This window comes from Schistocerca cancellata, chromosome 10 (assembly GCF_023864275.1).
Source record: "Schistocerca cancellata isolate TAMUIC-IGC-003103 chromosome 10, iqSchCanc2.1, whole genome shotgun sequence".
NCBI lineage: Eukaryota > Metazoa > Arthropoda > Insecta > Orthoptera > Acrididae > Schistocerca > Schistocerca cancellata.
In genome coordinates, this window is record NC_064635.1 from 77,737,476 (window position 1) to 77,756,533 (window position 19,058).

A 19,058-nucleotide genomic window follows, 5' to 3' on the forward strand; every position below is an offset into this window, starting at 1 on the left:
GTTAGACAGTTGTTACCATGCTGCCATTTGCAAGTTCTTTCCAACAGCTAATGATGCAGGTGCACTCCATCAGACATGAACGATATTCTCACAACACATAATCACTCACGAAAAAATCTCTGTTACTTTTAGTTATCATACGAGTAGCAGCAAACACATTAACAATGCGTATTAAAGAACTTGCCTACACAAAGATAACAGAAGAAACCTTCACACTCGCCATTCTATCACGTACTCATCCTCAAATCAACCAAAAAACAGCAAATATCCAAGAAGTAATGCAAACACACATTATTTGCCATACCCAGGACTTTCAAAATTCTCAACTCAAAATACATTCAGCCTTATCACGTGACACACACACACACACACACACACACACACACACACACACACTCACACACACACTAACACACTTACAATTCCATAGCAACGACAACTGCTGATGTATCACTGAGGGGTTACACCTTTGAGTTTAGCTACCCCCTGACAAATCTACAAAAGATGTCAATCAGTATATGAACTGAGCTGACATCCACAACTAGAGCCTCTTGGTTAATCATTAGATCTAACACAACAAAAATCTAACTGCCATTACTATGCAGCACAATTCTCCAAATACTGTGATAACAAAACACAATCTCTATCAAAGACCACTTTCTCTGAAACAAAATCACTAAGTACAATTACCAAGTATCCATCCAATTCGGTTCGGTCCTACGCTGGATTGGTTGGCAGCTCAGCCCATGCTATTCCGCACAATCGGTTCCCGTCATTCTCACACTGCATCTCACTGAGAGAAACAATTGTCTCTCCAAGTTATAGTCATTTAATTCTCACAACAAGAGATAGTCTTCTGTGGGCTCTTTCTGCTCACATCTAGTCACAAATGATGCTTTCACCTCAACAACGTATCAGCTCAATTCAACTGCAGAAACAAGTTCCATGTATTTCGATCCTCCTCAGGTTATTTTGTAATATGTGGCTCGCACCCACTTTCTGTTCAGCTTCATGTGCAATACCATCATTACTGAAAGGAGTAATTGATTGATCAACAGTTGCACATACCGGCCAACAGGCAAGGCATTAAGTTGACAGCACATTTGCTGTCATGTATTCATATTATCATTTAAACAATTGAACAACCAAATATTTTCTCACTATTATCCATAGAAGCATACACATTTTCTGATAACATTCCTACACTTTTCTAGTACAGTCATTAGCACGGTGTAACACAGCAATTGTCTTCCGTATTAAAACAATAATCACATCACTGTAAATAGGACCAACTATCCAAAAATTAGCAAGACACGCACGTACCTCGAAACTTCAACCTGTCACTCTGACACTGTCACATTCAAATTTACCCTCCACAAACTTTGCATAACTTCAAATACAACATGCACAATTAAATTACAATCTCCCTCTCATTCCTTAAACAACTTAGGACTAAACTTTTGTATCCAAACACTATTCCTTACCTCATCAACATTTCCTTTTGGTACTTCAATGTGCAGCAACTATTCTCCACTGCAAGTGTGCCTTCAGCATATGCTAATGATAACGCACTGCTTTGCTTCTTCACCGCATAAAAAATAATAAATGGACCCGGCTCAAGAAAAGCACCAAACTATGAAATACGACTCCCAACAAGCTTCAAAAACTCTTAGCTCTGCTCTCTCAAATTTCTCCAACGCATCGCTGCATGAAAACCTCACTGTGTTAATCCGCTATCGGTGAAATCGATAATATTCACTAGCATCGATCATCCTGTCAAAGCAAGACACGTATCACCAAGGCATGTTATATGTAAAACAAATGTTTCAAGCATTGCTATAATAACAACACACTCTACTCTAAACTGCCACTTATTTACAACTGCAAATGACAGTTACTAATTCTTCTCAAGAATTTCAAACACTCATCATATACCTAATTAACACACATATCCCCTGACTTAAGTAAACTATGTCATTTTTCATAGTAGCTCTCTTCCCCCACCTAGTACTCAACTATTCATGAACATACAAAATACTGAACTCTGAGAGAACAACGCTATTCTCCACTAACTCTGTGCCACTTCTCACTGTATAAAGATGCAACGCCCTGTGCTTAAGATAGTACACCCAACTGCAAATAATCACACTAAACAGATCTGACTATATCAAAAGTACAAATTTAACAATAGCTAAGGACAACTAATAGTGATCCTTCACAATTTACTTAGCTCTTACACTAGTCAACGAATTCGACAAGAAAACTGCAAACATATTCACAAACCTTTACTTCCAATGGGAGCTGACGCCAGTAGATAGGTAGCTTCCCAACACACTGCAATTTGTGAGTCAACCTTCTATACAATTCCAATGCACAGTAATTGTAGTATCACTTGAATATATTCAGCCAGACGTCTTCTAGAAAACTTCCATTTCAAGTCTCGCTATAGTGCCACATGGGGTTTTCACATTCAATTATGGGATTGCGTTCATTTGTCTATATCGATATACACTGAAAATAGCTGCAATGAACATGTAAGACCCATTACGTTAGTAGCACACTGAGAAAATCTTCTCACATGGCCACCAGTTTAGTCTGCTCACTCAAAAAGTACACACTCACTAACCTTCTGTGCAGCAGCACTGTAGTCTGTCAGCTAATGTCATACAAATTCCAAATGCCAGCTCGCAGACAATGTCATGACATTCAAGAGCTTGGGATTACCAGCAACTTAATCTCATTGCCATTCCACTAACACTTGCCAAATGAAATCTCCAAAACTCAACAGGATATATCTCTTTTGTTCAAAACTCATTTCCAAGCATTCATGACATAACTTCTTTCAAATCTCTGTCCAATAATGTGTGTTCTCAAACAAAGCATTGTATGTCTTTTTCTGGAAGAGGATATCAATACACAAGCAAAACTAACACAAATTAGCCTGCATCAAGAAAACAACCACTGTCACTGTGTGAGATGTTTCATGCATCAGGAGGCAACCTGTATTCATAGTGTTCTTCCACTTGTGCCTCTAACACACGGTGCAAAGTTACTTGTGTTCTTCTTCTAACTGGTCTGATGTTTCAATGCCTTCAGTACAGCATCACTTTTGTATTTCTTCAAATGTCCATTCACACTTCTACCATCAAGGAGCAACATCAAACGTCTTCTTCACATTTCCACACTAGAGATTCACTTTCCACCTGTTGTTAGACAGTTGTTACCATGCTGCCATTTGCAAGTTCTTTCCAACAGCTAATGATGCAGGTGCACTCCATCAGACATGAACGATATTCTCACAACACATAATCACTCACGAAAAAATCTCTGTTACTTTTAGTTATCATACGAGTAGCAGCAAACACATTAACAATGCGTATTAAAGAACTTGCCTACACAAAGATAACAGAAGAAACCTTCACACTCGCCATTCTATCACGTACTGATCCTCAAATCAACCAAAAAACAGCAAATATCCAAGAAGTAATGCAAACACACATTATTTGCCATACCCAGGACTTTCAAAATTCTCAACTCAAAATACATTCAGCCTTATCACGTGACACACACACACACACACACACACACACACACACACACACACACACACACACACTAACACACTTAAAATTCCATAGCAACGACAACTGCTGATGTATCACTGAGGGGTTACACCTTTGAGTTTAGCTACCCCCTGACAAATCTACAAAAGATGTCAATCAGTATATGAACTGAGCTGACATCCACAACTAGAGCCTCTTGGTTAATCATTAGATCTAACACAACAAAAATCTAACTGCCATTACTATGCAGCACAATTCTCCAAATACTGTGATAACAAAACACAATCTCTATCAAAGACCACTTTCTCTGAAACAAAATCACTAAGTACAATTACCAAGTATCCATCCAATTCGGTTCGGTCCTACGCTGGATTGGTTGGCAGCTCAGCCCATGCTATTCCGCACAATCGGTTCCCGTCATTCTCACACTGCATCTCACTGAGAGAAACAATTGTCTCTCCAAGTTATAGTCATTTAATTCTCACAACAAGAGATAGTCTTCTGTGGGCTCTTTCTGCTCACATCTAGTCACAAATGATGCTTTCACCTCAACAACGTATCAGCTCAATTCAACTGCAGAAACAAGTTCCATGTATTTCGATCCTCCTCAGGTTATTTTGTAATATGTGGCTCGCACCCACTTTCTGTTCAGCTCCATGTGCAATACCATCATTACTGAAAGGAGTAATTGATTGATCAACAGTTGCACATACCGGCCAACAGGCAAGGCATTAAGTTGACAGCACATTTGCTGTCATGTATTCATATTATCATTTAAACAATTGAACAACCAAATATTTTCTCACTATTATCCATAGAAGCATACACATTTTCTGATAACATTCCTACACTTTTCTAGTACAGTCATTAGCATGGTGTAACACAGCAATTGTCTTCCGTATTAAAACAATAATCACATCACTGTAAATAGGACCAACTATCCAAAAATTAGCAAGACACGCACGTACCTCGAAACTTCAACCTGTCACTCTGACACTGTCACATTCAAATTTACCCTCCACAAACTTTGCATAACTTCAAATACGACATGCACAATTAAATTACAATCTCCCTCTCATTCCTTAAACAACTTAGGACTAAACTTTTGTATCCAAACACTATTCCTTACCTCATCAACATTTCCTTTTGGTACTTCAATGTGCAGCAACTATTCTCCACTGCAAGTGTGCCTTCAGCATATGCTAATGATAACGCACTGCTTTGCTTCTTCACCGCATAAAAAATAATAAATGGACCCGGCTCAAGAAAAGCACCAAACTATGAAATACGACTTCCCAACAAGCTTCAAAAACTCTTAGCTCTGCTCTCTCAAATTTCTCCAACGCATCGCTGCATGAAAACCTCACTGTGTTAATCCGCTATCGGTGAAATCGATAATATTCACTAGCATCGATCATCCTGTCAAAGCAAGACACGTATCACCAAGGCATGTTATATGTAAAACAAATGTTTCAAGCATTGCTATAATAACAACACACTCTACTCTAAACTGCCACTTATTTACAACTGCAAATGACAGTTACTAATTCTTCTCAAGAATTTCAAACACTCATCATATACCTAATTAACACACATATCCCCTGACTTAAGTAAACTATTCATTTTTCATAGTAGCTCTCTTCCCCCACCTAGTACTCAACTATTCATGAACATACAAAATACTGAACTCTGAGAGAACAACGCTATTCTCCACTAACTCTGTGCCACTTCTCACTGTATAAAGATGCAACGCCCTGTGCTTAAGATAGTACACCCAACTGCAAATAATCACACTAAACAGATCTGACTATATCAAAAGTACAAATTTAACAATAGCTAAGGACAACTAATAGTGATCCTTCACAATTTACTTAGCTCTTACACTAGTCAACGAATTCGACAAGAAAACTGCAAACATATTCACAAACCTTTACTTCCAATGGGAGCTGACGCCAGTAGATAGGTAGCTTCCCAACACACTGCAATTTGTGAGTCAACCTTCTATACAATTCCAATGCACAGTAATTGTAGTATCACTTGAATATATTCAGCCAGACGTCTTCTAGAAAACTTCCATTTCAAGTCTCGCTATAGTGCCACATGGGGTTTTCACATTCAATTATGGGATTGCGTTCATTTGTCTATATCGATATACACTGAAAATAGCTGCAATGAACATGTAAGACCCATTACGTTAGTAGCACACTGAGAAAATCTTCTCACATGGCCACCAGTTTAGTCTGCTCACTCAAAAAGTACACACTCACTAACCTTCTGTGCAGCAGCACTGTAGTCTGTCAGCTAATGTCATACAAATTCCAAATGCCAGCTCGCAGACAATGTCATGACATTCAAGAGCTTGGGATTACCAGCAACTTAATCTCATTGCCATTCCACTAACACTTGCCAAATGAAATCTCCAAAACTCAACAGGATATATCTCTTTTGTTCAAAACTCATTTCCAAGCATTCATGACATAACTTCTTTCAAATCTCTGTCCAATAATGTGTGTTCTCAAACAAAGCATTGTATGTCTTTTTCTGGAAGAGGATATCAATACACAAGCAAAACTAACACAAATTAGCCTGCATCAAGAAAACAACCACTGTCCCTGTGTGAGATGTTTCATGCATCAGGAGGCAACCTGTATTCATAGTGTTCTTCCACTTGTGCCTCTAACACACGGTGCAAAGTTACCTGTGTTCTTCTAACTGGTCTGATGTTTCAATGCCTTCAGTACAGCATCACTTTTGTATTTCTTCAAATGTCCATTCACACTTCTACCATCAAGGAGCAACATCAAACGTCTTCTTCACATTTCCACACTAGAGATTCACTTTCCACCTGTTGTTAGACAGTTGTTACCATGCTGCCATTTGCAAGTTCTTTCCAACAGCTAATGATGCAGGTGCACTCCATCAGACATGAACGTTATTCTCACAACACATAATCACTCACGAAAAAATTTCTGTTACTTTTAGTTATCATACGAGTAGCAGCAAACACATTAACAATGCGTATTAAAGAACTTGCCTACACAAAGATAACAGAAGAAACCTTCACACTCGCCATTCTATCCCGTACTGATCCTCAAATCAAGCAAAAAACAGCAAATATCCAAGAAGTAATGCAAACACACATTATTTGCCATACCCAGGACTTTCAAAATTCTCAACTCAAAATACATTCAGCCTTATCACGTGACACACACACACACACACACACACACACACACACACACACACACACACACACTAACACACTTAAAATTCCATAGCAACGACAACTGCTGATGTATCACTGAGGGGTTACACCTTTGAGTTTAGCTACCCCCTGACAAATCTACAAAAGATGTCAATCAGTATATGAACTGAGCTGACATCCACAACTAGAGCCTCTTGGTTAATCATTAGATCTAACACAACAAAAATCTAACTGCCATTACTATGCAGCACAATTCTCCAAATACTGTGATAACAAAACACAATCTCTATCAAAGACCACTTTCTCTGAAACAAAATCACCAAGTACAATTGCCAAGTATCCTTCCAATTCGGTTCGGTCCTACGCTGGATTGGTTGGCAGCTCAGCCCATGCTATTCCGCACAATCGGTTCCCGTCATTCTCACACTGCATCTCACTGAGAGAAACAATTGTCTCTCCAAGTTATAGTCATTTAATTCTCACAACAAGAGATAGTCTTCTGTGGGCTGTTTCTGCTCACATCTAGTCACAAATGATGCTTTCACCTCAACAACGTATCAGCTCAATTCAACTGCAGAAACAAGTTCCATGTATTTCGATCCACCTCAGGTTATTTTGTAATATGTGGCTCACACCTACTTTCTGTTCAGCTCCATGTGCAATCCCGTCATTACTGATAGGAGTAATTGATTGATCAACAGTTGCACATACTGGCCAACAGGCAAGGCTTAATGATTGGGTCTAATATAACAAAAATGTAACTGCCATCACTATGGATTATTCTCCAAATACTGTAATAGCAAAACTATCACTATCACTATCACTATCACAGACAATATTCTCTGAAACAATATCAGTGTTTTCAGTTACCAAGTATCGGTGCCATCTGGTTTGGTCCTACACTGGATTTGTTGGCAGCTCAGCTCAGTTCATGTTGTTAAACAGAATGAATTGCTGTCGTCGTCATGCTGCCAGCTCACTGAGCGAAATAACTGTATCAAATTTATAAATAAGTGGCACAACAGGGGATAGTGTTACGGTGGGAAGTCCTTCCCACATTGAATTGCCAACAATGCTTTAACCTCAATTTATCAGCTCAGTTTCTTTGCAGATGTAAGTTTGGTCTAATGTTCGATCGTCGTCAATTTTCTTGTAGTAAGTGGTTCCCACCCACTTCCCGTTTCACGTGCAATTCCGTCATTGCTTAAAGGGGAAAATTAACTGATAATCAGCTGCACATACCAGCCAACAGACCCCTCTACTAATGAGGCAGTAGATGTGTCTTATTTGTACTATCTACGTAAGTTGTCAGAACAAAAACTTGCTTGCAAACATGAACTGAAGCAAAAAATATTTCTGACATTTTCTAGGAAGCAACTTGTACGTATAGTTTCCCAACTCTTCTCCCTCCACACCTTTGAATGCTTCTATGACAGTGTCATTGTTTTATTTATAGATTTATCTGCTATCACTTTGTGACTTCACAGCTCCCTTTTCTTTTCTGCAATTGTATTTAATTTTGCGGGGGGGGGGGGAATTGTGTTTGTTTTCTTCCTTACTCTAATTGCAGGAAAGTAATCAATGCCGTGCAGTTTTCCATTTAATCTTTGTTACATCTGCTATTTCATCCTGCACTGTCACAACAGACAACACAGTTTTATCAAGAGCCCCACAAGCAATGAGAATTTTTAATAAATTATTTCAGCTATTACTCCACTCTGTTCCTGTATTATCACTAGATATACTGTACTAAGCTTTTGTTGTCTAGAATATTTCTATTAGATCATGAGGGATAATCACTACTCACAGCATATCTGCTTCCAATTCTACTTAGTTGCTGTACAAAAGAAACATTTGTAACAATGCATATCAAACCTGAAGATAGGAGGGGGAGCAGGACCGCACATATGTCCTATTTTAATTTGTTCTTCCGGGCATCCGTGCACCTAGTACACACTGAAATCACTACCAAAATTCTGAAGCACACAACTACAGCCCGATGTAGAAAGTAACTGATTTTCAGCAGCAGTGGAAACATTTGTAGCTGTTTTCTGTATTGGTTCCACACAAATGTAACAGTTCCACTGCTGCAAAACATGTGGTACTGTGTGATACTCCGCTTTTGTCATGTGCCACGATGCTTTGACCCAGGGCACTACAGTAACACTGCAGCGTAGTGTGTTTTTGTTGCTTCAAATAAAGAGCCAATGGTATTCCCTTCCTGTCCAAGGTAATACTTGAGGCTGTCTGAGTAGTTACAATGGAGGGTATACAAGCTCAATGAGTCGAGATTGTGCACCAAACCAAATAACTACATGCATGTCAACAATGGACAATACCTCTACTTACCTGTTTTTAATATAAAAAAATCTGCTGCTGTCCTTGTGCGATAGCTCGTGTTTGAATTATTAGATACAGACAGTATTATACAACTGTGACAAATTCATGAAGTTTCTTTGTATTAAAATTATGAAGCATCAATTTGATGGAATGCAGTTTACACAATATGAACCTATACTGAATACAATGCTACTTAACGAATGTCTCCTAAAGGTGCCTACTGCATTATTCTTTTACCTAAAAATCTGGAAAGTTGTCATAATGTTCTTATGAGAGCAAAATACAATTGTAATAACTTTTATTGATATTTTTAAGTGCGTGTATGCAATTCATTCATATTGCCATTTGTTTTATTCTTCTTGCAGATGCCACCTATTTGTTAGTTTAATAATCACAATGCTAATTTATTAATTTTGTTCGAGAAACATTGTCAGTACAGTCTGTAGGATTGCACCCTATGTACCCAAAACTGGTTAACTGCAAATCACTATGTATTCTTCAAATATGGGAGCCCTGTTTCATCAAAATGTTTAGCTGTGCAAGAATTACCAAGTCTGTCTAGTTCCACATCTAACACATACAGCCACAACAGTGCTGTGAATATTATTACCAACTTGACAACTACATTCCAATGCCCCAGAAGTGAAAGCTATGCCTAAGATCAATCTTTGTATTCTATTATACTTCTACCCATTAAATAATAAAAGCTACATTTTTGCATTAGAAACAATTATGGAGACATGACTGCCCCTGTATTGTAAAGAATAGCCAAATCTTGGCAATTCAGTTACAAACCAAATTTATTGATGAAGCTATACTTTAGAATAAGTGAACAATTGCAGTTTATGCCACTGAAAGTGTGAGCATGAGAAATTGTCATGCACAAGAAACACGTCTATGTTAACTTAGAAATTTTCCTCAGCTTATCAATTTTGTATGCAGTCCAACGATTTGCAGTCTTACAATTCCCCAACTAAAATACAAATGTTTTTGTAAATGGGATTACTTCGAGTGTGTTAGATACCTACCTTTTGTAGATCAGCTGTAGCAGCAATTGTTGCATAGAACTGGATTTCTTGCTTGTTCAGTCAACATTATTACTGCTTTTTACAAGTGTATCATACATGTCTTTCTGCAGAAGATCAAGTCTTCTGTTTGCTAGCCGCATTGTTCTTAAAGCTTTTCGGTAAAAATATGCTGGGTACAAGATTCACAAGTTCTCTGTTGTGTAATTTACCATTTCATATCTTGCTCAGTTCTGAGGAAACCAAAGAAGGCATATATTTATTGCCAATTTTATGGTGCAATATGTGCTCTCAATACTGCAAAAACCATGTTATAAATCAATACAAATGATAATATTCATACTCATGTCTTCTTATAATGCTGTTGCCACTGCCTATCACAAATAACCAGGAGTCACAACTGTGTTTGTAATGTAAACTTTTTAGGATGAGATGTAAACTGACTAACTGCGCTGGAAGTTAAATGCACACACTTCATTTGAACACATTTTCTTTTCTTGCTGTCACGAACACTACATAACTGCCTAATTTAATGACTATTTTTATCAACTCACCTACTTCTGTGGTTAAATCCCTACAGCTTGTGTTACAAGTTATTATCCATTACTGCTTGTTAATGATAACTGTAAAGTTTGCCCTGCAGAACTAGTTTATTACATGTATTAGGCTAACTGCCCAATGATAAGACTGACAATTTCACTGTCTTTCTCAGCCTTGGCTCACAATATGACCAGTGTTAACTTCTAGTCCATATCAGACCTTAATACCTAATATAGGAACTCAGCAGCTGAATGTAACAGGAGGACCTCTGCAAGCCCATTCAGTTGACAAGTTAGCAATTGAAATCTGAAGACCAAAGAATTCAAAACCAGTCAATTACAAGTTATACTTTCTGCCCTTGAGCAGAACTTCGTTAATGGAGTTGTAGCTATGAGCATGAGCACTTTTAGACCAGTAGATTGAGCAGTTTCACAAACAGGATGGATAAAAAGGCAACTAATATAACCCGACATTGTTTAAATGCTCAGTAAGTACCAAACATTGCTATAATTATTCAACAACACATCTTTCAAAATATAAGTTGTGGCGTTGATAGGTTGTATGAACCACGATTAACACCGTATTTGGACTCTTACTGCTCTGCCGAGCGTCCATGTTAGCTTTTAGTTCTGTTCTGCATCTCAAGCTGTGAACATGTTTATGACTAACTACAAAATATATCTCTATGTGAAATTTAATGGGGGATAGTTATTGCATTTGACTGATATTCGCATCCCGTTCCCATACACTCAAAACTGTTAACTGCATAGTAGTTCTGATGGTGCAATAATTTTAAGAACATGTGTTCATCACAGAATTATGCTGTGTTGAAATGCAATGTTAATTTCCAAAAGCCAATCAGATTGTACTGATAATTTTGAGTTCTGTCTTACTGCAGCATTCCAATTTTAGGGAACAAGCGACATATCCAGCTATCCAAATATCTACTATGCAATCCTCTACAAAATCAAAGCTGCAAGCTTACTCACCTTACCATGTAGTCAATGTGATAACTGAAGCTGGCCGGAGTGGCCGTGCGGTTCTAGGCGCTACAGTCTAGAGCCGAGCGACTGCTATGGTCGCAGGTTCGAATCCTGCCTCAGGCATGGATGTGTGTGATATCCTTAGGTTAATTAGGTTTAATTAGTTCTAAGTTCTAGGCTACTAATGACTTCAGAAGTTAAGTCGCATAGTGCTCAGAGCCATATATTTTTTTTGATAACTGAACAAAAGACAGTTAGCACAAGCTTGCTAACTGCAAAATATTATGCACTCTTATGTCGTGTGAATCCTGCATTAAACTGATGTACAATGTTTTGCAGGTTACACAGACTAAAGCAGATTTAAGGAAAGAAAACTACATATCAAAATGAGTTGCTTTATATTATCAAAAATACTTTCATAAATTGTTCAACACGTAAGTGTTGCCTTACTTTAAGAAGTTGAAGTTTTCTCCTGAACTGCGAAAGTAGTCAATGTAGTGTGAACAAATTGTGATGTTAATTTCATCTGGCTGAGCGATAAGTACACAGTAAGGAGAAGTCTTGTTCCAAATGAATTTTCAGTTTGGTTTGTTCAAGTATTCAACAAAATTACCACCTATAATCCATTCATCATAAGATTAAACCTGATATAAACAATGTACTACGTATTCTTCCACATTTGCTGGATTGGATTTCCTTTTCATGTGGGACTGCAGCCAAGCTGTTTTGAGTACTGTCAAGTATAATAAGGATAAGTTTTGTGCAATGCATCACACGCACATTGATTTAGTGACGATATGGGACAACAGCTTTACCAGTGCATTTAATTTCGACAACACTGACCGGTCAGCTAGCCTGCAGTGGCACGGCCAGTTACAGATCACCCATAAAGAGATGATCAGAGGAGCAATACAACTTCGAATGTCATTAACTTTTAAGCAGAATGAAATATACTGCAAATATCCCACAATATGCTCCTTACATGACTAGATGAAACTGCAACACTTCAGCTAACACACTATAGTACTCAAAAACAAGAATGATGAAAATTCCTGAATTAACCTTGCGATAATTTTTCTGCATAAGCTGTGTATAACGTAGGAGTATTGAAGGATTTCACCTTATAGTGAAATACTGAAGATATTACTTACATTCAGTCATCTGGTGATCTCTTCGCTCCTTCCTTATCCGAAAACATTTCAATTCTGGAAATGTCACTTGTTACGTTGATAATGAGCCTATCAACAACAGAATCCACAAAGCCAGCCATGTGAAGCATTCTCTCTCTTTTATGAGAAGCCATTCTATATCCTGTCAGCATGAAAAAGCTGTGTGCATTAGTTCCAGTACGTCTAGCATGATAATAGTCTTGTTACTTCGTGGGCCAAATCCCACAGCTAGGCTGCAGATCACTTCTGTTGACTTCATACTGTAATGACACAGTAGCAAATGTAAAAATGCATTATTTGGATGATGTGCACAATGCTGTGAAAACGATCATCTTTCATGTTTCTACAATACATATCTACTACCTCTATGGTAGTAAACAATAGACATAGTCCAAATAAAGAGGATTTGGTTTTTCATTTTTTCTTTAAAAAAATGAAGTTATGTTTTCTTCAACAACTTTTATGGACAGTCTTTCATGAAAGATTGATAATTAAGAATTTGTATTTGAAATGGAAACAGGAATTTCACATCCAATAGGTAATTAGAAACAAGGAGACATGCATTATTCATAATAAATAACAAGATATAATTTCAGATTGAATAAGAGGAAAAATAGAATGATTCTGGGGATATCTGAACCAATGCGTGAATAACCACATTTGGTTCACATACCATTATGCTACTGACTGTGCTACAAGCACACTGTGGTTTTAGTTTATCAACTGCAGTGTATACTTCGCTGGGGATACTTCAAAGACAATTACCTCAGTAAATTTATGAGCCTATTTCTTGGCACTTTTAAACTGTGTTCCACTACGCAACAGAAAGCAGCCTCTGCCATTTTCATATTGTGCATTAACAGCGCAATAATCAGAGCACAACACTGGAGAGGCTGTGATTACACTATTTTTTAAATAAAAACTACGTAGCTACAGTGCGATTAAGAAAAACGTTAATGGCTGTTAATACATTTGATATCTTAAAGTTTCATTTAACATAACCTAGTAGTAAGATACCCGATACATAAGTAGGACCTACTTCAAAGAGTAACACGATGTACACGTGCCACCACTTCCGACCAATCATTGTGTTTGATTACATCAGGTTTATTCTTATGATTTAACCTATTACAGCAATACATCACTACGTATAGTGTCAGCTTACACTATCACTAGCTTCATTGCAAGTTTACAGCAACAACATTTGTCCGGGAAGTGTTTCTCAAAATAAAGGAAACAAGAGTTAAAAATAACTTAACGGGCCCTCAGTCACCATTAGCAACCACACACCTCCAGGCACTCTTGTTCACTGCAGAACCCTAAAGAAGAAATATATAAAGAATGATCTGATAAAAGCAGTACTTACAAGAAATGTTATGCTGGACTTCCCAGATCAGTGTTAAATTTTGGAAATGACCTTACTCTGTCTGCTGTTAATAAAACTGTACTCCACTCTCAACAGACCAAAATTTTAATTAAGTAAAAATCATTCTACAAAGTCAACTTGAGACATACTCTGGCAAGTTATTTCATTAACCTTGGGTATAAAACGCACATCTGGAGCACCACTGCCATAGAATTCTGGAAATAAAAGAAAGATTGCTCAAGGGAAGTAAATTTCTATCGCCAGGCTGTACTGTGCCACCATATGGTTACAGAGCAAGCAAAGGTAGTAAAAGTTGTAAGTAACAAAGTTATTTCTAGTACCCGTTTTAATTACACCTGTCGGGTCTCTACTATCAAAAGCAACATTTTTAGATCAAGAATGCAATTTTAATTAAAGTCCCCCCCCCCCAAAAAAAAAACAAAAAAAAAAACAAAAAAAAAAAAACACACAACCTGGGAACATTACTTCTGTTTTAATGTTCAAGAAACCTTTGGTATTGACACCACGTCCTCACTTGAGTGCCAAGGTAAATGTACTAACTGGATTCACATTTTATTATAAGTGTTACACTGCTGCACTTCCCTTCTCACAATTCAATTAAGAAACATTACTATTAATGTCATACCCCATTCCCTTACTAATGCACGAAGCCTTGGAACCATATCCGACTACTCACCCCATCCTTTTCCTGACAGTCTGGTATAAGTCTCCCTTGCACTGAGCTCACAACTTTGGCAATACCCAGAGCTTCTTGAAAATTACCCTGTAACTTTGTAGTTACGTTTAAATTTGACACTAGAAAATACACGCTTACTACCCAGTAAATTTCCAGAAAGCCTTTTATTACCTCAAATTTTAATCCAAATAAAAGGCATAAACAAGAATATACACTTCACCCCCCTTTTGCCAATACCCATCAGCTAAGTATAACTGGCACTACTGTCAATATTGACACTCGAGATTTCCATACTAGAATGCTAATGAGAAACTGGCACTTACCCTCTTCAACAACATGCTTCATGTAATGATCCACAGTATATGATGCACTAGCCAATGACACATTGGACACTTCATGGACAGCTGTATAACAAACCTGTCGTGTTCTTGACTAATCTTAGTGCAGGAATTCAATTTATTGGAAATCTGATTAGGTGCAACCATACCACAAGTATGGCTTTTTCCAAAATAAATCTGAAATTCCATTTCCATAACTGCAGCTATCACGATGAACTTGACTGCTTAATCTGCAAGCTATTTTAACACATCCTGAAATGTCAATGTTTATCATCTGTATACCAAAGCATTCAATGGTTTTTCCATTAAAATGCTCATAGTTCCAAGAAATCTTGTAAAAGTTGGGCCTACATTTAAAGTATTTATGTTTAAGAACTTTTAAAACAGTCATGTCAATGTTCAGTAGCTGCCACTTGTCTGCAAGGACAAGAAAACTAAATCTATGTGCAGAATACCTGGCAATGTTGAAAATATGAAACACTGGTATCATCTCATTGTTCTTCAGTTTTTAACTGCAGACTGCCAATGCTGACAAGTACAACTCAAAGCTATTTTTCTTTTACTATCAACGAAGTTGTTTCACCATTAATCAGGAGCGCTGGAATCTAGATTAATAACAATATTAAATTCTCTACATATCACAGTAATTTTCTTCTGAGTAATTTTACTTAAAGTAGGGTAAGGATAAGGAACTTAGCTAATATTCACAAAACCTTTACTTGCTATCACTTTGTGGAAGTCTTTATTAAATAAAGTTCTACATTATTACATATAATTATTTTACTGAGTAAGAACTGTCACAAATCCCGAAACAAACCCAATCCTTTTACACTGTCTCTGCTTCCAGTTTTCTTGCACAGCCTTGCCTGAAAAGAGAAAACATTCTCTTAGTACTTTACAGTCAATGCAGCTATTAACAGAGAAAAGTTCACTTTTAAAATAATTTAGTACTATTGTCAGTTGGAGTGCTTAATTACAGACTAATTTGTATTAGCCTACCAAATCAAAATGCCAGATCACAGCCACCTTCGAGAACTTTCAACTTTTACTTCCTCATTGTTAAGTTGGTTTGTTTAAGAAAATTAAACTTTTTTTCTACATCAATTTCTTAAAACTAAAAACTAGCTTCCAGCTACAAAACAAGCTGTATTGACTGCTACAATACAACTGATGCCGCCATCGTCACTAAACCTTGGCAGTGGCGACATGGCTCAGCAGCCTAGACCCAACTAAATAAAATAGTTTAGCTAATCGATTGTATATCTGCATATGTTAATGGCGCAATTAGTGCCCGATATCTACGATGATCTAGTTCATTCAGGCATTTGCGCACACAAAATCGGTTCCATAGAGAAAATCATGATAATTTCCACAAACATACTATTTCCCCAACGTTCTACCACACAATGAGGATTCAGTACATTTCACAACATCCACGGGGCCACACTACAGAATCCCATTGTCTGTTAAGGGCATGAACAAGTTTTCCAGTTTAAGACAGTAGGATGCTTAAATTTCCTTGCAACTACTTTTGGAGCAGGCAGATACAAGCTTACCGGATTTGACGCCATATTGGCCAATTGCTGCAATATAACATTAGTAGTTGAAAAGGATACAAAAATATGCTCTGGCTCATGACAGTTTCAATACACTAGTTGCTGTTGGTAAACTAAACATAAAATTTCTAGGAGTGTCTGAAAAATTAGGTAGATAATCCAGTACAACCGAAAATCCTGCTGCTCACGTCTGTGTGTCTTCGGGATTGACAGCATATGTGAATAATTTATCCAGTCGTTGGCAAAAATATCGAGCCATGCTGTCTACAGCCGGCAATAACTGCTAAAGGGTTGCTGGGACACAATTTTATTCACGTACTGATCTCTCCATTATGAGATGGTCGATGTGGGTTCCTGTCGCGTGGTCCAACTCAACCAATCATTCGCTCGAATCGTCCACGGAATGTCCAAAAAAAAAAAAAAAAAAAAAAAAAAATTGAGCACAAAGTGTTGCTCTGATTAAACAATTACAGAAAAACCGTTTGACATGATTTACATTTGATGCGGTTATTAGTTTGAGTGTTATTAGTTCCGACAGGTGCTTCGTAACATGCGTTCTGTCATAGTACCCACAGCAGCTTTTATCCTGACCTTTAGTTCATCGACGTCAGCAACTGCTGTGACGAAGACTATGTCCTTGATGATTTTTAAAAGAAATCAAGAAAAGTCGTCAAGGGGCGTAATGCCTGTAGAGCGGGATGGCCAGGATGTTGGACCGTTCCTTCCAATTCACCGATCCAAGAAATCACGCACCATCAAAGCCCACTGTGCGATATAGGAGTACTCCATATTCTTATTATTAAGGCTTGCTAGTACAGTTGAAGTATACGCTTTTCTGTTTAGTGTTATTTGAACATTGATTCATCTTGCTGGAAAATTATCCCTGGTTGATATTCTTCTGTGTGGGAATGAACTATTGCAAAACGTCGAAGTAACTGTTAGCGGTAATTGATATTTCCGCGAAGAAAAACGGTCGAAAAACCTTGTTATGCATGAGGCAGCATTCACTTTTAAGCTGTAACTACAGTAGAATGTTGAAGACTCGGAACCTCATATACGGACATTATGCCTATTTACCATCCCACTAACATGAAAGGTTGATTCATCGGTAAAGCATATTTAAATAAACGTTAGGGCCATCAATCCTGTTGAGGATTTCAATTGCAAATTAGCAACATATCAGAAAATCATTCGGTTGCAAGGCTTACACGATTTGCACTTTGTAAGCATGCAACCTACACCTTTGATGAATCTTTGAAGTTCACGTGATCCTGCTACACAAGGTAATTTAGAGGGACTCCGTTGAAACTATTGCCGAACACTACCAACTGTTGTATCACTCACGAGGCATGCCACTTCGAAGGTGATCTTCAACGCTGCCTGTTTCGTTAAACGTTGCACACCTTCGGTTTATTGATTTAACGTCAGGAGGGCTGCGTCCTTAATAAGCCCGAACTTTACGTTGAATACTGCTGGGCGATTAAGTTTCGTGAAACCAAAGCACACATTGCGCTTTCTCCTGCTTCGACGCCATTTCACCAGCAACTAACGTGACCTTAACTGACCGCGTCGATGATTGATAATTTTTTTATAAACAAGGCAAAACTTTGTACTCACCCTGTATATCATTACCTTTCATCGTTGTTACGAACTTTTAAGCTCATCAGGGAATCACCTCCACCACAGCACCCACATATTACTAACAGCAACTTACCTCTTCACACTGTTCACGGCTCAAACATCAGTTGCACTATGCCACGGTAAGCTACTGTTCACGCATATAAGTTCTCTACAACATGACTTCGCACGTAGTATTCTTCCGCGTAACGTTAATATAGTCCCGTCAAAAAAGATGTCAAACAAATTATCTAAATAGGAATTTAAGCATATGGCATAAATTATACCCACTACTTGTACTATTTCAATTAACCGTATCCAATCAATTCATTTCTGACATAAATTAGTCAAATCAATAATTGCTAGAAATTTCGCTAACTAGTGACGTTTTATTTGCTCCCTCACTGTATTCTGTCGCCTCATGGAAAAAAAATAGGCCCCATTAAATTTCTTTATTATTCTGTAAATCACGTGTAGACCCATCTAATTTTCTACTTGACGCTATTTCCGTGTACGAAGTATTCCTTGATTTGACGTACTCCTTATTTTTCGTATTAGCTGAGTTTTTTGGAATGTAGGAACGTTATACGAAATGCGCATGAATACTGCTGCCCTGCATGACATAGGATCCTGCATATTCAGAGAAATTGGCAATTACG

The 19,058-nt window shown here is 37.7% G+C and overlaps 1 long non-coding RNA gene across 2 annotated transcripts; it reads right to left on the minus strand.

The window, feature by feature from the left end:
• Positions 1 to 16,032: 16,032 nt before the first annotated feature.
• On the minus strand, positions 16,033 to 18,786 carry LOC126106581 (uncharacterized). Of its 2 annotated transcripts, none has more exons than XR_007523370.1 (2): positions 18,497 to 18,786; positions 16,033 to 16,092 (listed from the first exon to the last, which is right to left on the minus strand). It is a non-coding gene; the product is annotated as an uncharacterized LOC126106581 (long non-coding RNA). The 2 variants fall into 2 exon arrangements; XR_007523371.1 differs by having other exon boundaries at positions 17,102 to 18,786.
• Positions 18,787 to 19,058: the final 272 nt, after the last annotated feature.